General features: G+C 39.6%; 1 long non-coding RNA gene across 3 annotated transcripts in view; it reads right to left on the reverse strand.

Annotated features, from left to right (window-relative positions):
* Positions 1–22,890, reverse strand: part of LOC308062145 — a 55,866-nt gene continuing 32,976 nt past the window's right edge. For all 3 annotated transcript variants that reach the window (XR_013927502.1, XR_013927503.1, XR_013927504.1), the window contains one exon: positions 1–22,890. This exon is cut by the window's right edge. This is a non-coding gene — a long non-coding RNA (uncharacterized lncRNA).

The following is a 22,890-nucleotide window of genomic DNA, read 5'->3' on the forward strand; positions in this document are numbered from 1 at the left end:
TTACTCTGCTTCCTACCATCCAAATTTGCTATGTATTTAGAGGTGCTTAGATTCAGTCGTAAAGGAGGTCACACAGAGTTCAGAAATGTTTGGAAAGGGAAAAAAAGTCTGAGAAAGATCCCCCTATTTTTCTTTTCTTCGTGAAGGGTGCTGATGGTTTTGTGATTTGCGTGGTAAGTGTTCTTGGGGACTAGCTCTGGTATGGCTTGTCCATGTGCACTCAGGGCAGTGCAGGGTTGCAATGCTGTGTTCTCACATGAGATCGTGTCTGCAAATGAGCAGTGGCACATCTACTGGGGGAGGCTGGGGGGAGGAAGGGAAGACAGAGACTGCAGTCCAATTCAAAATAATTAATCTAATCTTCCTGTTACTAATCTGACCAATTCATATCATCCTTCCCCTCAAAACAAACTGATGGATGTAGCATTCTCTTTTTTTATAGACTTCCTGTAGCCATTAGCCCTACGTCAGCTTATGTGATATATCACGTATCCTTTAAAACTCTACATTCATTTGAATGAGTTCCTGAGTTATTAGTTCCTCCATCCACCCACTGATCCCTCCCCTTCCCTCCTCTCGCCCCAGGTAATCAGCAATTCAGCAGGACACTCAAAGCACCTAGTTACAAAATTATCTAGCCAGGAGGATGTTGGACATTTTATGTATATACGGAAGAGGACCAAAACCAATTGGCTGAGTAAAACATTTACACATAACTTCTGGCTTTCTCTCAGGCAGAGCTTTTGCAAGGGATTTATAGGTCAGATCGGCTCAGCAGTTTCAGCCTATTGCCCACCCTACCTTAACAAAGCTTGCGTGTGTTTGTACAGCTGTGCTTGTAGCTGTGGGAGTCCCAGGGATCCCACAAGCTTTCAGTTCCTCTACCTCCCCTTCATCATTTACCAGCACACAAATGTGCACAGAATGAAACTGTAGAAAACTGTCTGACTAGCAGGTTAAAGGCCCAGGATTCAAACCCTGTTTATTTTCTTTGCTTGATTTCCTGCTGCTACAGTGAGTAAATGGCATTTTTCTCCTTGCCTTTTTACCTGTTTGTCTATCACTGTTTGGCCAAGAATGAAAGAAACCATCCTTTTCAGGCTCCTTAGAGGACTTCAAGGGACGTACAGTGTTTGTGTGCTGCTCTGGGTCTTCAGTGTTTTGTTCTGTTTTGGGGCGGGTGTGCTGGTATAAAATGGAGGTAGGCACACAGCCGTAAAACCATCTGCATGTCCTGAAACTTCATGCTGAGGAAGGGACTTATTTTAATTAGTATTAAGCCAATTCACGATGAAGTCCAGTAAATGCTTGATGCTGAGCAGTTTAGAGGCAGTTAATATACCTTTTTGAACTGGTGCCATGAATTACAAAGTCTGCCATCTGGGGAGGTATTACATTTGAAATTAAATAAAAAAAGTCAAGATGTTTCTGAAAATTAGCTAGCAAATTCCAGCCAATCTTACATTCATTAGGATTTTTTTTTTTTAAACAGCAAAAGAAAACAAGGAGGAGAAAAAAGGTTCTTAAATTATATCTATTAACCTAATAAAGTCCAGAAACTCAGAATTTCAATAAAATATTAGCTTAGCTAGTGATTTCAAAAGAAACTCTATTTGTATTTCAAGTATTATTGTCATTCCTAAAGTCTGATGCCAATTTGATAAAAGCTCTAATTCAGAAAAGTATAAACTCCACTAACAAAAGAAATTAAAAACTGTCACATTTTCAAAGGATCCTATTACTCAGTTCTTGCAGACATTTCTAATTAGAGAGCTGTATTCATTAACACTTGATATGTTAGCAATCTGCCAAGATTTTTCCTTTTCTCTCTCAGGCATTCAGGCCTCTGTTCTGCAATGAGCTAAGTGAAGACTCACGTCCACATCTAGACTGACTCTGAGGGCAGAAATTCAAAGAGAGGGAGTGGGGGCAGGAGGCAGAGAGGCTCCAACACAGACAGCGTGCAGGGGCAAAGTGATGTTTAAGTTCTTTACTGCTCTGACCCCCTTTTCTTTCTTTTATTATTTTTATTTTACAATTATGTAAATATAAAAAAGAAAAAGGAGAACCTCAGGCATTATGACCATTGACACGTGTTTACAAAAGCTATCTCCTGAACATTTTAAAGAGGATTCAGTCACTGAGTGTTAAAGATCATGCCCCTTTTGGAAAAAACTCATTCAACTTTCTGATGAGGGGAGAAAAAAAAGAAGCCAGGCTGCAGGTTCTGCTGCAGCACTCAGAATTGTAGGGGAAAATCTGACACATTTGAAAATGTGAAATAAAAAAAATTCCCATTGTTTTATCTTTTCTGAGGTGCTCTAATCTCATTCTGGTTTAGTTCAGTTTTCTCAGATTAATCTATGCTTTACATATAAGGTAGGATGCTTGTCAGGTGAAGCAAAAAGAGAAAGAAGCAGCGCATGGCTGTGCAAGTAACAGTCACTTATAAAATGACCATGTTAAAGCCTTGCATGGCCAGTTCCAGTGAGATGCCCCAGGGAAGTATTATAAAGAAGTACTGCACTAAGAAATGTAATTAAGGGTAAGAAATCTCCAAACACAATATTCTTCCAGACAATTACCCGCACTGCTCTTATACCAGTTATCAAAAATCTTGAGATTGACTTAAAAGCCTGAAGTCAGAAAAGACACATTGAAGGGTTTTTTTGGGGGAGAGAAAAGGAGTTGCCTTTTCGGTTTTGACACCTTTTCAGGTTCATATTTTCATGACTTCTGTCCGATTTTGATGGTTGAAACTTTTTTTTTTTTTTTTTTAAAGGGATTAAATGATTTTGTCATCACACAATGTCCTTGCTTTGGGACATGGGGGGACTGGAAGGAAGAGTTTCATGCCACACTGAATTAAACATCCTAATTAGCAGGTGACTACACACTGTTTCTTTCCACTGACATATGCACAAGAGACCTTCAAGAGATCCCCGTTTTCCGCAATCCTGCCTCTTGACTCGGTAATAACTGCAGAGGCATTGCAGAGATAAGGCAATAGGACTTCCTTTGTCAAAGCTCAGGATAAAGTGAGGGGGGAATAATATTCAAATAACAGTACAGATTGTCAAATTCTGTACATTTTCACTAAGGAAGTAAGATAAATGGTATTCACTGCTGAAAGTATGAACAGCTGAAGAAGAAGCTAATCTTCTTTTCCAGTTAATGAAGAAAGTTAGATTGTAAGCAGACAGTACAGGAAGAGGGTGAGGGACTGGAAAACTCAAACCCTTCCCCTGAGATACATTTGGAAAAGATCTGTGGGAGAGATGAAGGAGTTTTTGTTTGATTTTCCATTTGTTTAGTTTGTTATACTGCAAAACAGAAAAAGGACGTGGGTATAATACAAATCTCTCCAGTGTTACAGAAGATCCACCTCCCATATTAATCAAAACACGTGAAGATAGGCGTTTAACTGCAAGAATTTAGCAGTTAAATGGCAAGGAGGAGAGTTTATTGCAAAAATATGGAATGGAACTGCTCCATGAACAGGGATAAAACAAACATATCTAGGAATAGATTAACATGTTTGAAGCCTCCTCTTGCCATGCATGCAAAATTCATGATGTGCTGTGCATCCGAGTAAGAAAAGGTGTCCTCAAGGCTATTCACCAAAAATATACATGTATTTCTGAAGAACTCTAGAAGCTTAGTCCATAACTTGCTCAGGCCAGCAGACTTTCTTTTGCTTTTACTAATTTTCCAGGTTCAAATGAATTTTAGACTTGCCTCACATTTAACTAACAAAGATAAAACCATTATAAACAAATGAATTTGAATGAAATAAATATTCTGTCTGCCACTTTCTTACCTCTTTTGTCCTCACTGAGCCTCTAAATTTATTAAAGGAAAATCCAAGTATGTGATGTTCTTTCAGCACCTCAGGCCAAATGTTTATACTGATTATTATAGGGACCACATCTTGTCAAGAAGCTTCAATCTGCTTGCAACACATAATAAATACACCAACACACAACAAGTCAGTAGCTTTCAGAGTACAATGGAAAGTCTTAATTACAGTCTGCATGTTTTCCTCACACTTCTAAGGTGCTATACATACAGTTCTGACCACATAGGTTATCTCCAATTATAGGCTTCTAGTATGATTAGACATATAAAACTTCCAAAGAGAAAATCTGATGTGACTGAATGATAATCCTTTTGTCATGCTGCTATCCCAGGGATAAAATTTCTGAACAGTGGATTATACATTAAGGTAGCTTTTGCCTTCAGGTGTTCCAAGCAGAGGAATTTATCATTAGGTAGATCTGTACAATGCAACCAGATCATATCAACTCACATTTTTGTGAGTAGAAGGGCACATTACAAAGAACACAAAACATGGCTGTTATCAATCCTAGCAGAGAAACTAAGGACCAATAAGCTGTAAGGTTTATGCCTGGCATTTGTGAGGTCTGGATATTTGTTATGCACTCTGGAGAAAATTCATAATTAGTACATGATACCATTCTCATGTTGGCAGCATTTAGATACAATTTTCTTGACTCTTTCTTTTTTCTGTTCAAGGATAGTGCTTCACTTTAGGCTCATTCACCCTGTATCCTTCTGTGATTCTCACTTGACGTTGTGGCATTTAAGCCTATTCCCATTAATCCATTGCCATTTAAACCTGGAAAATTGACCTGGAAAAGCTGCAGAAAATGCTGGGGAGTGTGACTGGGTGGTTGGCAGGAAGGATTTAGAAATACTGGAAAAGTTAATCAAAGAGAAGCAAGAGAAGCACATAAAGAAGCAGCCAGTATCGAAAAACACAGAGGCAAATTCTTACAGGAGACTGTGCAATGTAATAGAGATTTCCTCTGGGAGACCACTGGTGTCTCCCTATAGGTACCGAAAACACATTTTCCAGAAACAGCTATTGGTATTCAGACGAACAGATGACAGAAAGAAAGTGGGCAGGAGGAGAAGAGGGGAAGAATTCAGTGGAAAGCTGGAGAGAGAAAAAGGACAGGAAAGAAATTCAATGTACCACCAAGAGTTCTGATTGTGATTTTAATGGCTCAAGGGCTTACCAAACTTTACTTTGCTCTGCACAGCTGCCACTGCTGGAGCAGGCAACTCCGTAGCTCACAGCAAGGAGGTCTGTGGAAGAGGAAGCTTGTCTACTGCATGTGGGAGATAAACTGGATATCATTCCCCATGTTTGGGTCTTATGAATGACAGTCTTTCATCTCTGCTCTCTGCCTGTGAATATACTTGTAAAACCCTGCAAACTTAAAGGTAGCAAAGGTGAGTGTCAGTTTGGGCACAATAAAATAAAGTTGAAAATAAGGCATAGATGCTTATGCACAACAATGCAGTGATCAAAATCCCTTGATGCAAGATTGGTTTGTGGGTTTTTTTACCATTTTCTGTAGAATATAAAACTGCATCTCATACTGGGCAATGTTGTGCAGCAACTTCCATTTCTACTGCTGAAGAATTAGTCATGAGGCAATTTTTGTACCTGCTGGACTCCTGTAAACTTCAATCAGGTTTGGATTTCATCCTCAACTTTCATTTTAAAAACTGCAAAGTTAGCATTTTTAAGTATGTAATAAAAATTATGTAAATCAATGAGAAAGTTCTACGGAATTGCACAGGGTAAAGCATAGCTATTTTCTATGAAGTCATATTTAAGCTATTTTCACTTGTGAACATGAAACAGAATACAAGACACTAAGTTATAATTCAACATTATTTATTATATATATTTATATTTAAGGGTTGTATATAGATGTATATGCATTTATATAAGGTAATGTAGAAGAATACATTCAAATATTCTTAAAAAGCAACATGAGTTAGCTTTCATTTTCATTTTCATTAGAATTGCAATATATGAAATAGTTCAAGTAGCATTTGTCATTCAGCTGGGTTAGTAAGTGCACAGCTGGCTCCCTTCCTCCTCATCCTCCTCATTTTTGAAAGTAGCACCACTGTCAGCCTAAGTAATCTACTTCCAGTCTAGCCTCCTTTAACGATGATGAAAAGCCTAAAAGCCAGCAGAAGGTCCAATGTAATGACATTTTTAAGGAGACATAGTTGGCAAGTGTTTACTGTGATTGGCCTAATTAAAGCAGCAGGAGAGACAAACCAATATGTCCATTATGGTTTTCTTACTCACTGCAACATCTTATCAGAGAAACTGAACTTTCAGCTCTAATAATGGTGGTGAACCTGGTAGGTTTTTTACAGCATATAATATCCAAGGCCTCTGTTTACTTATTTGGGTCCATTCCAGATTGGTTCTAAGGACTGAAATGACTCCTGGATTATTTTTTTTATTTTTGGGGGTGGGGAAGAGCTTGAACAGTTATGAATGATGTAATGAACCTCTTCCCATCGGACTCTTTGCTGTTACAATTCACACAAAAAGGCACCAAATATTCTGCTTGGGGGTCATGCAATAGGATGTTAGAAATCATTATTTCTGTGTCACTTTTTTCTATACAGAGAGATTAAATCCTAGAAGAGTTGTTAAAAAGTAAGTGTTCAGGCATTGTGACAACTGGCTTTGGTCTGAGCTGTATAAAAAGTGAGAGCTGACCCAGGGTATTCTCAGGCAAATTTCACAATGAGTAAGAGTGTGCTGGAGGGAAAACTGATGTAGCCTTGCTTATCAGAAGGAATTAGGAGGAACACAGCAATTAACAACTTGAACTGAGAACTCATGGTCTAATTGGGTCTCCACATAAAGATTCTTTCTTTCTACTACAAGGCTGCTTTTTAGGGTAGTAACTGCATTTATCTCATTGCATTTCATGCAGACTGCTATAAAATGAAGAGCAGGGCTCACCAAAACTGAGGAATGGTCTTGCATCCTCCAAGAGGGCTGAGAGGCCTGATGTAATAAGAAAGTCTGCATGATAAGCAGAGTATGATGTCATTCTCCATGTCCAACAAGATAGCTGTCTTCCTGAAAGTCAATTAAAGCCAAGAGTTTTTAAACTAGGAGCTCAAAGTTAGGACCAAGCATCTGGTTTCAAACTAAGCTCCTTTCACTTTCTTTTATCTATTCTTATTCTGTCTAGTCGATTTGCAACAAAAGTGTCTTTATTGTGCTCACTTGTTAGTACATTTAAGTAATGCAATAGTGAACACAAGCTTAGCAGTGAAAACCTGCTCCATGTTTCCTGTTTTCCAGAAGCAAAAGGGAGATTTCACTTAAAATCAAACCTTATATCCTTGCTATGCCTTCTGGACATAGGATTCTTCCTCATCATCCCAGCAAAACCTTTACAATTATGCAAAACACAGGGCTGACCTTTTGGGCATTGGAAACTTCCAGGGAACTCTCATATGCCTTTTAAAAAGGCACAATTCATTGCTGTCACTTTATTTTTTAAGTAAGTGCTGCTGTGACAGATATTTCTATTAAATAACATTTTCTAACTAAGGTTCCCAAAGTTTTAGTTTCCTGTACTGTATGATTTAAAACACAAGAAACCTATTAGTATATTTTCTGTATCTTTCTTCATAATTTCTTTTTTTTTTTTTTTTATTTTAGAAGTGCATATATGACATAAAGGCAATTATTGTTTGAGTTTCTAAGTTACCACTAACTGTTTTTCACCTGAAATCACAGAACTTAATTGACTCAGGATATGATAGGTTTGGTCCATATTATGTGATTTTCAACCACTTCATAATTTTTATAGGAAATAACTGTGAGGATATAAGCAGTCACCACATTCTTTTCTCACCAGGAATATACATGTACTAATTTATATGCACAATAAGCAGCAGGAAAAGATTAACTCCAAAGGGAGAATCCTGTGTCACTCAAATATGTAGCTGCACATTCACTATATGTGAACAATTACATACCCAGCTGAGCTGTATAATCACTGTGATTGTGGGTGCAAATTATGTAATTGTACATGCTGGTAATTGCCATAGCTATTTGCCCATGAAGTCACCGCATTTGCATGTGTGACAGTGGCCTCTGCATTTTCAAATTAAGAAATTCATTGTGGGGCAAAACATACAAGACAATAGAGCCCTAAAGAGTAAGTCTCATTTTCATACAAATGTCTCTAGCCCTGAAACAAGCTGGGAGAGGTATATGGAAAAGGAACAAAATTATGTCTCCCAAGAATGTTATTGGAAGATTTTCACATGGTGTCACAACATTTTTAAACAGCAATTGCCAAATGGCACTGCTGCAGGAATCAGTATGAAAGAGCCCTTGCGGGGAAGCTTGTTAAAAAACCATGGATATTACAGAGAAGTCATGTGAATGTCAGTTCCATTTTGCAACTATTAATCTACTGCTTCAATCTAACAAACATTTCCAGCCATTGTATTTCTTCACTTGCATCACTTGGTTTTGGCTTTCTCCAAGGGTAAACCAACTGCTCCACAGAAAGAGTTGAGAATGGGTCTGTTTGACTGTGTGCTTTCACCATCTCTGGGAGAAGTTCTTTTTCCCTCTTACACTCCCACAAAGCAATCTTAAACTCTCAAGCTAAGAGGCAAGGTCACTTGCTTCTTTTATGGTTAGCAACCTACTACTGACCGCTGAAGTTTTAGAGAGAACAAATCCTCCATAAAACACATGGAGGGCACATGTCCAAAATTATGATCTAATTCACAGCCTGTTGCTTGAAAATGATGCAGGACGCTAACCTAACCTTAGAAGATTATTCAGAGCGTGTCTACACCATCTGGTGCAGTATGAGGGAGCTTCTCAAGGTAGTGCCACACAAGTGGGTAAAGCATGTGGGCTGCAGCACAGACCCAAACAAGTAACACAGCATTGCTGCTTCCAAGTTAATCGAGGGATTAATCCTGCTGAGATGTTTTTCTAACACATGACTCCTCAGCAGGGTGGATTTCCCGAGTCAGAGTACAGAACTTGTGTTGTGGGACTGTTTCTGGCTCCAAGGGCTTCACAGACATCTCAGCCCTTATTAGTAAACTTTAAGCAACCACAGTGAAGGAGGGGTGCATATTAATGCTACATCTGATAGTTACTAGCATCTAGCACATTCCATATGAAGGCTAATTTTGCAAATGCTAATGGTGGATTACAGCATCTTAATATAATTAATGTACAGGTAGGTTAATTAGGGCACTCAGTGTATTTCTTCATGATGTCAAGGCAAGTGCCATGCTGCACATAAATGTAGCCATGTTGTCTTAGGATCTTCCTTGCACTTACCAAGTCATCTTTTGATCACCTGTACTTCAGTCCTTAACTTCTGTAATCCTGTCTATTTAATAAGCACTTTGGTGATAAACATTACTTTAATAGTTCAGTGAATTAGTTCTTCTTGTAACTATGCAGCGTCAGTCTTGCACATTTCAATATGCAGCCTAAAACCACGGCCAGTCACGTCCACTTGTCAGTTTGCAAGATGGGTCTTCTCTCTGCATAAAACTTGGCCAGGAAGACAGTACAATCCAATCTGCATTTTCTTGTTTTCTCTTTGAAGTCTGTGGTGGGAAGGATGACAGCTATGTTTGCATCCACCAGCTATGTGTATGGCCCTTGCTTGTCCATCGCTTTCCAGACCAAGCTATTTTCTGTCCTCAGGCCCTACCTCATATATCATCTTTCTGGGAATCCAAAGGCCACAGAAAATTATAAAAAGAATTTGGCACTTGTAACCTAAAAGCACTTCCAGCCGTCTCCATTTGTCAGCTTCCAAGTCAATCTCATGTACAAAATCAGACCTATAGGTTGTGTCACCCACTCTGAGTGCTGAAACCAATGGGAAGGTCTCGGAGAAGGAAATGTATGGAAATTCTTTCACAAAAGACAAATCCTGCCAGAGGCAGGCCACAAAAGCCCATCTGCTCTGGTGAGCAGATATGTGGGCATGATCCCCTCTTTGTCATTTATGTGGGGCTTAACTTCGTAACGTGGAGTGAGAACAAAGCCCCTGTTCAACACCAGCTGTATAATTTTAGATAGCACTCAATAGCCAATTGAGCAAGACCGATTCCAATCTGTCAGCATAGTGTGGTCTGCCCTGTCGCAGGAAGTGTTGTTTTTGGAATAATGTTGAGCAGCCATTGCCATTTTACTGTCTACTGACAGAAATTAATAGTGAAGGCCTCGTAGAGCAATTTATCAACAGCCGTTTGAATTCACACTTATTTCAGCCCTCCTATCTCCCGACCAGCGAAGGGCTGCCTGCCTATTTGTGTCAAAACGTCAGTGGAAGGTAGAAATTGAGCAGGATCGACTCGTGGGAGCAACCGCTTTCAGTGATGCAGGGTTTGCTTAAACTCTGTCAGGACGGGTTTTGAAAGCTCAGGCCTCTGGCTGGTCTTGGGAGAGATGTAAACACAGATGCAGCAAGGCCACCAAGAGCCCAGCCCTGCAAGCACAGCACCCCAGATAGTACAATTAGCACTGTGCAAGGCAAAGTGCTGGGAGAAAACCCCTGAAAGAATCATTTTTTTCTTTAATTCAGCCATGTAACATAAAGTAAAAAGTACAGACATGTTAAATGACATGAGAAGGAAGTTTATTTTCAGTCTTTCTATCACCTTTTTTTTTTTTTAAATAAAAAAGCACATTCCCACACAAAGAAAATACAGACTACAACTGTTTGAAAATCTTTTGTCAATTCAGTTGCGTCTGCTGAAAATACCAGGCTGAGATTAGTGTTCCTTCATATCCACAGGCTGTGCTTGTGACACAAATTGTGCTACCATCCACCTTAAATGGCAGTGTAATTCTGCTAGAATACAACAGTACTCCCAGATGTACCTTATTAGCAGTGACAGGGTGTATACAAAGAGTGCTAGGGTGGCGGCGCAATTTCAGTATTCATAAAGAAATAAATTAACATCAGAATGAATTTCAAAGATACTGTAACATACAAAAGACAAAAAAGAAAGAAGTTCATGGGGTATTGGTATTCCTGTGGAACAAATATCCTTTTTATTAAGGAAATAAACAAAATTAGGACTATTTGCTAATGAGAAAGTTATTTGAAGTAATATTTGTGTGTAGGTATGTGTAAACATAAATTGCAATTAAATTTTAATTTAGAAAATACCACTCTCACCTACATAGCGATTCTAAAGGGATTACCTTTTTAAGCATGAATGACATTTGTTAAAAAAATACTTTTGTATGCAATAGCTTTGAAAAAGATTAATCTCTAGACAGGTTTGTTCATACCGTTTTTCTCACAATCTAGCATCACTGGGGAAAAATTGACTTTACAGTCTTGCAGAAACTTTGAAAGCACATTTTCCAGCAGCAAGCTTTATTTTCAGCAATTTATCTCTTGCTGCTTCCTTTCTTTGAATGCTACTTTTGATGCTGTTTTGTGTGAAGGATAACAGCAAACTGGTTGGAAGAACCTCAAAGGGGGTGGGGGGAGAGGAAAGAAGAAAAAAGGCTGCCCTGCTTGACAAAGAAAAATGTTCTTTCCCATTCTCTCATGCAAAAAGCTGATTTTTCCAGTATATATATATATATAAAAATATTTATGGCATTCTTAAATTCTGGCAGCATCTAACATAACCTTCACTATTTGATACCCTAACCACAGCATCAAAACCCCGAAAATGCAATAAGGAAAAATTATTTTTTTTTCTTCAAAGGAACTCATTGTATACTCCACTAGGAGGCTTTTTTTTTTTCCCTCTAAAAAGTGTGATTTTTATTGCAAATCAGAAAGACTCTGGAGGTCCAGGCTATGATTCACACCAAAAGCCTGGCACACAAGGAGCCTTCATGACATACTGCAAGGTCAGAAGCTGTAAAAATTAATGCAGAGTACACCCCTGTTAACAAACAGTTTTGCAGAATCTGATCAGCCCAGGAATGACTGCAATATACTTTTTTCTTAATATAGTATTTGTTTGTGGTTTATAACTCCTTGGGCATACTGGCTCGGTTAGGTACATATTCTTTATTCAGACATGAGAGGAAGCGTAGGGGTAGGTGCAGGAGAAAAACATGGATAGGAACCATCAAAGTAGGGTGAAGGGTGAAGAAACCTTGTTCTCACTGAAGGACAAACAGGACTTTCAAATAGCTTCATACATCAACACATCTTAGTAGAAATCAATTGTATTGTGAAAAGTAATTAGATCCTACCTTCATGTCACCAATCCAAATGCCTGTCCTGAATGTTGTAGGAGTCAAATGTGAGTGTCAGAACACGATTCTGCAAGAGATGCAGAGGAATCCTTTTGCCAGGACACCTTTGCACAGCTAGTGAGTTCCAGCTGTGGGTATGTACAGCCATATAACCTGTTGGATATTCTGAGATAATTTGTCATCTATCCATGGCATTTATATAGCAGAGTCTGGGTCATACTGCTCACACACAGGAAATTTTTTAATCTTTCTGTCAAGCTATAGGTGCTTTTATAAAGCCTACAATTGGCACCTACTAAATTCAGAGAAGAAATATCAGTAAAACCTGGATAGAAAGGTATGTACCTAGTTAGAAATGTGAAACTGAAAATGCAGCTGTGAATTGACTGTGGCTGTGCGACCATGCTACAGATCTGAAGATGGCCAGAATATAATCAGCAGCATCATTAGAAGAAAATATCTGGGGCAACCCTGTGAGATCTCTGTAAAATCCGAGTGCTCAGTCTATCCTGAAAACAGTCAGATTATACCTGTGTACTTCCTAATTACCGGTTTACTAATGTTTTTTTTTTACCTCTGTACACTTTGTAGAAGTGCTTTTCTTTAAGAGACCCTAACTTTCAGTACTTCTTGAGTATTATGACATAGGATTTTTCCCAGTGATACTGACCCCAAGACAGAGCAACCACTTCTTCCAGCTTCATAAAATATATCAGCCTCACCTGGTGAATGCTACTGTTCCATTCAAGGTGTTACCTCTCTCATCCATCTATCCACCTCATGCTTCTATCAGAGGTCGCATCTCTGTGGTGGTACAGGGCAGCTCCTGGGTGGACACAGCTGGATGACTATTGCTTCAGTTTAGTGTTTTAATATAACTCCACCTTCAACGAAAGTTAAGATTAGGGAGATAGGAGAAGCTGAGGCACAGTTATATGTCTGTCCTTTTAGATATGTTGATTGTTATTGGGGTGGACAGTGGGAAAAAGTGGCATCTTAACCTGGCATAATTAAACTATAATTTGTTTAAACTGGCATAATTAAACCAGAGCCCTAAACAAGAGAAAGCTCGAACGTAATACTTTATTTTTTTCCACTGATAGGAATAATATAGGCATAGCTCATGTAAGCATGAATGTGTTTGTGGACACTGTCATTGATAAAAATGGAGCAAATAAGGGTGTTGATATATTATTCATCCTCAGGGTCACAACAAAATGAGATATCAAAAGTAAGTCATGAAAAATTTAAGTAACCAAAATGTATTTGTGGGTAAAATTAGAGCTCTTTTCATGACCTGAGCCTGTAATGAGGATGCTGAGTCAGCATTGCTAGTAAAGGAAGGCCAGATCAGAGACGAATATAAAATGAGCAAGATTTCAGGCAGAGATAAACAGAAAAACAGGTAAAAAATATGGTTGTTTACATTTTGAAGGACTGAATTATTTTCCACAAAGTTTTCTCAATCCATGAAGAATCATCATAATTTCACACTGAGTGTACAAATGGGTTTTGAAGGTTTCATTTTTCTATCTAATGTTCAACAAGCATTCTGCCATTGTGAGACCTGGTGACATCATTGTGAAAGAGCTTGTGCTTACACCTGTTTTACTTTTAAGAAAGTGTACTCAACAGAAATGGAAATAAAAGGGTCAAGTATATCTTGATCAGAGCTTTGCCCACAGCAGATCCCAGCAGTTTAGCCAGAAGGCGGCAAGAGATAATGTTTCAAAGGTAAGACTGTGCACAAATTGCTTTTGCCTTGCCAATAGACTAATCTGATTATTTCTAATATTCTAATACTAATCTATTCTTTTGTTTGAGGTGAAGCATCTTAGGAATGAGACTTTTTGTCTCCTTTTCACTGAATTTCTACCAGTAGGAAGAGATGAACAAATTGGTTTGTGCTCTTTCCGCTGAGATATATAAGCATGAGTAGAGCTGGTTTGCAGGTTATTTCAGCTGGTATAGCCTCACTGTGCTTTCTGTATCAAAAAAAGGTGTTTATTACTTGGAAACCCAGTAGAGACCTGTCCTTTAATCATTTAACTGCGGGATCTGACATGTTATAAAATGCACCTGTTAGAGACTGTGCTGGAATTCAATTAGCTCTCATGTGACTTTTGCAGCTGAACTAATGGGCTGAAAGGTTATACTGGGTAAATACAAGATCCCAAATTGATTCACAGAGAAGTCTGGGGAAATGTCATGATTTCACTTTGTAAAGTTTGGTCATACCACAATAATCACATTGTTATTTTGCTTTAAATAGACCATGACTAGAGTGATACTACTTACGTATTTGGAATTTTCAAAACAGAAGTTTTTTGGTTAATACTTCTCGTTTTAAATGTCAGACATATCTGAGTAAGAAACAAAGATTGCTGTACTAAAATAGCTATAGTGTTATAAATGGTGACCATTTCTTTCTGCTCATTGTTTGTGTTATTTGCCATGTTTGCCTAGAATAGCTCGACAGAACAAATTCATTAAGAAGCTTACTATGACGTTATAAGAATGGTTTTAATTAACATGCCTAATACTAATCTGTAATTGCATTATAAGAGTTTAATAATAAGATATAATTTTCTTTTATGTTATATCTACTATATAAAAGATTTTTGGCCTCTGTGTATGTGTGTGTGTGTCCACCAAGGATTTTGCAGATTTCTTTCACTTTATGTTTTCGTTTGACATTCTATAGCATGGTCTGGTATTGGCTGCATGATTCATTTCCTACTCTTGCACCGAACAAACAGAACTTCTACTGGTTTACTAATATGAATGATCATACAACTTAGATCAGTTTAATGTAATCTTTTAGAATCTTTTACATTCTCTAAATTTTAAAATTTACATCTTGTAAACACCAAAGTACAAATACTTTAGCTTGCAAAATATGCTTACATAGATCTACTCAGTAAAGCTACAAAACGAGAGTGTGAACAAGATATTACAAAAGCTGTTAGAAATATATGTTAATATCTACACAATTTTTTTGTCATCCTGTCAGATTTTGTCCACTTCTCCATCTGTTGAGATTGGCCTCTTGCTCCAACCCTTCTGCCTCCACAGCTCCTATAACTGCCCATTTTTCATGAGCATTGCTTTCCGAATCCAGAAAACTGAGATACATTTTGCTTTTTATAAAACCTATGAACAGACCTTGCCCTAGAATGAACATTACAGTTGACCTTGTTTCCAGGTGAGATTCTAAGTGTATTTTCTTAAAATAAATAAATGTAAGGATGTATAGATGTGTACTTTACGATGTATTAACTTGATGGCAACTTTGATTTTCCCCTTTTTGGAGGACCAGTGGAGCAATGCACCATCCTGGGGAAGTTGGAGTGCTATTAAACTGTGGTCAAAGCCCTTCTACTAACTCTTGCTCACCCTTTGTCAGCCTCTGTGATCAGGGAGAGAAGAGAGCTGGATCATTCATTACTCTGCCTCCTGACTAAGTTATGTTTTCAATAAGTTTGTTCAAACAAACGACCAACCCATTTCAGCTGAAACTTTCTAAATAAATTCAGCTTGAGGAGAGTCCTGGCATAAAGAATTTCAGCCTAATGGGCTGAAGCCTGGCAAAGTTGTAAGTGGCTTCTGAGAAATGTTAGGTGTGCTTCTGAATGGGACAATAAAAGCCTTAAGTCTAGAGGAATACAAGAAATTCTTCATGTAGGCTTTTTTTGTTCCCGTGTCCAATATTGGATGAATTGATAGGCTGTCTTGTTCTCCTCCTGCTCTCCTCCTCCATACTCTCCTGTTTTTAGGTTTGGATTTGACTTTTTTTTTTTTTTTTTTTTTTTTTTAAGCACAGTACAAAGCTAAGCTGAAGGAGTAACGTTAGTAATTCTTGGAATGGATATTGATGACCGTTTCTTTCTCTGATTTTTTGTCATGTTTTCTTTCTTTATTCAGGTGAAAGATACAACTAGTTTTGACACATAAATGACAGTGAAATGTAGTTTAGTAGAATGAATGCATCCTTTATGAAGTTTTCCAGTTCTTGAGCATGAGAAATCTAATGTTGCTGCTGTGTACTTAAGTTTGTCTGGTCAGTGCTTGGAGACCTGCCACTCCCCACTGGTTGCTGGTGTGGTTAGGAGCCTAAGTGAAAGTAAAGTTATCAGGCAGCTGGGTATAACATTAATTAATATATCTTAGCCCACAGCCTTGGAAGAACTAAGCCTACTTTTCTATTTGAGAGTTTCATAGCACAATGTACATATATAAATTTTAAAACATTCTTTTTGAAAAAAATAATTCACTTCAATTTTAAAATTAATCTATGATCTTTTTCTAATAGATAATTATTTTATTATTTGATCCTTGGAGCACCCTGATATTTTCTGTCTGGAGCACCAGCTGTTTACAATACAGATGTTTTGTCCACCTTGAGGCTGGTAACACACCGTCACAGGCCATGGAGTTCCCTTAACCAATTCAGAGTATGAGCAGTAAGAGTGTCTGACCTCATAAGGACTAATCAGAGAACTTTTGCTGAACTTGAATCAAAGGTTTTCCTAGGTTCTATGTTAATTCTTACTTAAATGTAGAACTTTAAAGAAGGCATGAAATTAAAAAAGATCAGATGAACAGCCATGGAGTCACTTTGACACTTGTACTACAATGGGAAAAATTGTAGTGCAAGGATTCATAACAGAAGAAAGTTCAGGATGTTCATGTTCACAATAAAATGTATGTAATTTAATCACTGTGAACTAGATGTCACCTTGAAAATATGAAACATAATAAATCCTCTTTTTTATAACAGAATTTATTGAAGGATGACTGATGGATTACAAAATTAAGGTAGGCATCTTTCAGTACCTAGGAAGTATATTGATTAGAACTGAAAAATGTAAGTCTTGTATTTCTGTTGTGAAAATGCTGTCAAATCATTTCAACATTCAACTGTTCTCCCCTCTGGTTAGTGAAGATCTGGGAGGTTTCCTTCTCCTCACCGATTCTTTTTCTTTCTTGATGGTTGTGTTTAATTTGCTCTCAGCTATTAAGAAGCAAGAGCCGCCTCTTCCAGTTTACTTGAGTTTTAGCCAAAAGCAATAAGAAGTTGCCACGCAAAGTGCTGTGCCCAAAGGCGAGGCTAATCAGAAGCTAAGGCACACTGCAGCCCTACGCCTGGCTGCAAACCGTGCCTGGCTGCGGGGACACGTGCCTGCCTGCAAGGTGCGGAAGGACTGATGCAGGCAAGGGAAGCAGCAGTGAGCGCTTGTCCTGGTTTTGGCTGAGACAGAGTTAATTCTCTAAGTAGCTGGTGCAGTGCTGCATTTTGGATTTGGTGTGAGAACGATGCTGATAGCACATGGATGTTTTTAGTTGTTGCTGGGTGATGTTTCTACTGATTCAAGGACATTTCAGCTTCTCAGGCCCTGCCAGGGAGAGGGCTGGAGGGGCATGAGAACTTGGGAAGGGACACAGCCAGGACAGCTGGCCCGAACTAGCCAAAGGGATATTCTATACCATAGAATGTCAGGTTGAGTATATAAACTTGGGGAAGAAGAAGGAAGGGCGGGACACTTGGAGTGATGGCGTTTGTCTTCCCAAGTAACCATTACATGTGATGGAGCCCTGTGCTCCTGGGGATGGGTGAGCACCTGCCTGCCCATGGGAAGTGGGGAATGAATTCCTTGGTTTGCTTTGCTTGCATGCATGGCTTTTAACTTTACCTGTTAAACTGTCTTTATCTCAACCCACAAGTTTTCTCACTTTTACTTTTCAATTCTGTACCCCATCCCACCAGGGGGGAGCAAATGAGTGGCTGCATGGAGCCTAGTTGCTGGCCAGGGTTAAACCATGACAGCATTTCACTGAAACAAAGGCAAGAGCAATAACTTTGGGCACTGCATCTGTTGTCAAGTCAGAGGTAGATTTCTGGGCAAGAAAGGTGGTCACTCCTATTAGTTTCTGTGGAGTGCAGAGAAATAGAGCATTGCCCATTTCCCGTGGCAGAAGAGAAAGGCGCAAAAATACTTGGCTCACCTCATCAGTTTGAACAAGCACAGCCCAGCAAGGACTTGAATGGTCTCTGGTCACCTGCGTCAAAAAGGCAACAGCTCCTCTCCGGCTCACAGAAGGGCTGGAAACCTAAGGTAATGGCACTGTGTCTCGTACCACACTCTACAAAGTGTAACATGCCCAGTGTGAGCCAAACTGATGGGCTGGCAGCAGAAGGGGGTTCCTGGTCTCTCGGAAGTGCAGCCCCCCAGCTAGGTGCTGCGGCAGTGTGCACTGACCCTTCCTACCGGCTCCCGGGCACAGGGGTCTTCTCCCCTGCAGCCCCCCTGTCTGCTTGTGGGGCTTTACTGCCTTGGGGCTCGCAGGCTGACTAAGCTGCTTCCAGCCAGCAGCGTAGCCAGGCGGTTCCCTCGTCAGCCAGCAAGGGCAGAGCTCTCACAGCAACCGAGGTTTTCCAGGATACACTCTTGGGCTGTGTCTTCAGAGGCTCTAGGGCAGGCCCTCATCTGGTGTAAATTGTCAGCCTTGCTGCAGTCCAGTCAGCAGAGATCTGTCAAATTTGCACTGCCTGAGAAGCTGTTTCTTCAGTGACAACCCGCGCAGTCAGGCCTGCTTTGTGTTAGGAGGTGACTGGCTCAGCCTCTGGTGAGACCTCTGAGCACAGCTCTCGTTTTAGTTTCAGGCAAGTTTCTTTGAGGTTTATATTAATGCTGCCACCAGAAGAACTTGTGTCTGACTTCAGGGTAGGAACACATGTTCACCTTTTAAGTCCTCATCAGGGTTTCTAAGACAGCAGAAAAGTGGCAGGATCTTTCAATATCCAGCAGAGAGGATGGCTTAGCAGCTGCCAAGTAGGAGCAGTTGACATCGCTTAGGAACAGGAGCAAGCATTGCTTTTGCTCGCTCCTACCTCCCTCAGCAGACTGAATATAATAAATATAGTGGTAAGAAACAAATGGTCTCCCCCGCTGCTTTACTAGAAACTGAAGTGTCAAGTCTTCCTCTGCTGGATAAAAAATAGAGTGGGCAGGATGTGACAGGATTTCTAAAATAAGCTTTGCAGAAGGTAGAGTGCCTCACAACCAGGATATGAGCAAGAGGGTGGATATGATCTGAGAGGGGTACGACGGAGTGATGGAAAGCCCTGAGGAGGAGTGGGAAGAGAAAAACCATGAGTGCTTGGTAAGGAGCACAGCATTTACAGTACCACTTTGAGGGGCGTTTGTGGTTTATGAGGTCTGCTGAGGCAGCTGCTGGATGTGTATTTGTGTATTATCACCGTAATGGATTATGTTTTAATTCCCTGTAATGTGCCCAATCCCAAGTAACACAGAAAATTTGGCTCCTGCGCTGAACAGCAAGTTGTGTCATAGTTTCAAGACATGCTCAGAAGGGTGGCATAACTCCTTACCCCCCACCGTGGGGGACACGAGTCCTGCATGCTGGTCTGTGCCTCCCCTGTCCCAGGTCTCACCCTGGTTTTGTCCTTTAGTTTAGAACCAGACAGGGAAACGGGACTGGGGCAGCCTCACAAGCTAAGGCAGATCCTCAGCTGCTGCAGCTCCCACTGATTGCAGCTAAACTGTAGTAATTCACCCAACAGAGGTAAAAATAGAGTGGTAACACCTGTCCCTTTCAGAAGAATCACACTCTTCTTCCATAACTACACCTCAAAGATAGCCACTGATTTGGGCTGAAATGATTGTACAGAACTATTCTTCCCTCAGTTTTGGCAAGCAGCAGCCAAAAGGAGTGATGGCAGAGGTGATGCCGGTCATCACAGAGCATGCTTAAAGAGAAGCAAGCAGGGAAAAAGTGCATTTGCCGTGACAACAGCACTGTGTCAGTGTTTGGGTTGGGATCGTGATGAGCAATCTCAGGGTGGATAGCCTGTGCCTAACACTACAGCCCTGCTCGAAACTTTATTAGCTATAAATGCATTAAAAGTCAATCTCAGAAAAAAAGAGAGACTGAAAAAGAATGCTTAATCAGTGATGTTGTGTACACCCCTACCAAGTGCTTTCAGCAAACTCCGAGCTACCAAATGCTAGTACAGTTTTGACTGAGTAGCTGGACTTCTGTGTTACCAGTGGCACCAAGATCAATAGAAAGAGTTCCTATGGTTAAAGTGTAACTGCAATATCAAAGGGATTTAGGAAAATACTGTCCCACAGAGGAAACAGGCAGCTGGTGACCTGATGCCAGCATTTGAACGAATTCAAATACCTGAAACTAATTTAGAGAAGCAGTGATAAACAGCAATCCTAATTCAAGCATTGCTGTAGCAAAAAAAAAAAAAAAAAAAAAAAAAAAAAAAAAGGGTTTTCCCTCTGGGTGTGGTCCTAGAAACTGCAGAGTGATCCCTGGAGCTGTCAGACATACCCCACACATGAGTCAGAAAGCAGTTACACAAGCAGCTTCTGCACGCTCTGTGTTACCCAGCCAAGGAGAGAAGAGGAGATACTTCGCTCAGGTGGCAAAGGGCACCTGTCTAGCTGGGGGAAGTAGTTATGTTCTCCCTTCAGCATAGCAAAGTACCTGAATAGTTACTCCGTGGTGGAAATATTCCCAAGGAATGTTATATTGTTGTCCAACATGGATTTGTAGTTATCAAAAAGAAACACTCTCTGTGTATTTTCAAGGCTTTCTCTACAGCATTGGTAAAAAGGAAAGGTGTCAGATGTGATAGCATACAGCTAAAATCTGTTAACAGCCTCATTGGTTGTAGCTGGGGTGAGTGACTGGTAAGATGATCCTCTGGGCACATATTTTGGAAACTTTTTGGTCAACTACCATGCAGCTAGCAGATTTAGGGCCAGTGATTAAATTACTGAAGTCTTTTGTTTTGAAGTATGTGCTTCTCAATATATCTTTCAGGGCCAGCCATGTGCCAAGGGGTTTGTAACCAAACTGTGATTCTCTTTCTTGCTTTCAGAGGTCTCATTACAAGCTGCTGGCACCAGCAGCCAGCTCTTTGCTTATTTCGGATGACCACATCACTCAGCAGAGGCTGATCAAAGCAGACAAGTCAGTCAATGTGTAACTCACAAGGAGTCAAAATGTACATTTTCTCCTCGAAGGCAGAGTGGTTTAGTCATTACAAAACGACTAAAGTAATTTGAGTTTAGTCATTACAAAATGGTGGCATGCAACTGTTATTTTGAGCCTGGAGAGTCAGTGGAGCTCAAGCAATTCTTTGTATTGATACTTTTTCATAGGAGGCAAAGCCAGGATTTGGAAAGCAGCAGGACATAATGTGGAGATTTTGTAGGTTTTTCTGAGATGCAGGCTGCAAAGACTCTTGGTCAGGATAATTTGTGTCACTCTTGGCTTCCATACTGTTTAGCCAGTAGATTTTAGGGGTAGTGATTTAGCTGTGGAGGACTTCTGTTTTGCATCTGTATTGTGGTTTATTCCTGTAATTTGGTTGCCATCCTGCTAGGACTATGCTAAGAAAACCATTGTGGGTTTTGGTTTTTTGGTGTTTTTTGGTTGTGGGTTTTTTTTTTCCTTCTAAACTGCTTCAATAATTTTTCCTGCTGAAAACGTTAATATGTACTTACTAAATATGATGTTCAGCTTCTCAAGTCAAAGGACAAGCTGAGGTCAATGGAGTTTGCACCATCTGAGGATCTGGCCCCTGACTTAAAAACAGACAAAAGGAAATACTGTCCAAAGGCAACTTCTCTATTACAGTGTTTCAACCTATGTGAAACGCTTTGAGGACATGATATCGGGATTTTTCTTTTCAAGAGGATCAAATGCAAGAAATAAATAGGCATGCAAAGTCTGCTTCCCAGGTTATTCGGGTTTCGGAGCTCTGTTGTGACCTGCTGCAGAGTCTTTCCTTTTGCTTTGGTAAAACATCAGAGTGTAGAGGGTGACCCTGTGCACTTGTTTCAGATGAGTGTAAACAGAAGATGATATTACTTGTCTGAATGAAGTGGACTATCCCATGGAGGGGAATAATAGCTGTCTCCTAGAGCCGTTTTTCTCAAAAAGACTAGTGAGAACTTAAAAGTCAAAAGACCCAAGAAGAGGGTGAAAGTTGATTACTTTAAGGATTAAACTGTTACCTTGGTGAAGTCAGCAAATACTGTTTCTAAGCAATGATTTCAGTGTCTCTTGAGCACTGTGAATCTGAACTGTGCAATCGGGAATGTATTTCTTAAAGATATAAATATAATTTTATTAGTTTTTTAAAATGTTATTTGGTGTTTTGGCTTCAATAAAATACATTCTGCAGTGGTGTATAAAAATCAATTTATGCAGAGAATTTCATCTGCACGTGTGTTTTTAAAATATGTAAAAAGTTAGAAGTATGTCATTAAAAAAATTATGCGGCTCTTAAATTTGCATCAAATTGCAAAGAATTGTGTTCTGTTAAAAATGTACTTGCACTTGGTGTAGATTTTTCCCCACTTATCCCTCCTTGGAATTCCTTAGAAGAGGCGGAGGAAAGCCCTGTTGCTCTGGTAGCGTATAGTTAGGTAGGGAGCGACTTTTCACAAAGTCTTGCTTATTATTTCATCAAGAAAGTAGGTAGATATTAAAGGTTACCCAGATGGTTTATATATTACTATAATAATCTTGTTCATAGAAACTCTCACAAAGAAAATAATTAATCACAAACATACTGTGATCCCCTTAAAGCAGTGACTGTTTTAAGTTGAAATCCCATAATGGCTATGACCTCTAACCCTGATGTAACTGTTTCTATCCTAGCTACTAAAGTGGCTGCTCATGAAAGGCCATCAAATACAGAAGTAAATGCAAAGGTTAACAAAGTTAGTGGACCAAACAAACTTGATACTGAGAATGAACTT

This window comes from Falco punctatus (genome assembly GCF_963210335.1).
Source record: "Falco punctatus genome assembly, chromosome: 4".
In the NCBI taxonomy this organism is placed as follows: Eukaryota; Metazoa; Chordata; class Aves; order Falconiformes; family Falconidae; genus Falco; species Falco punctatus.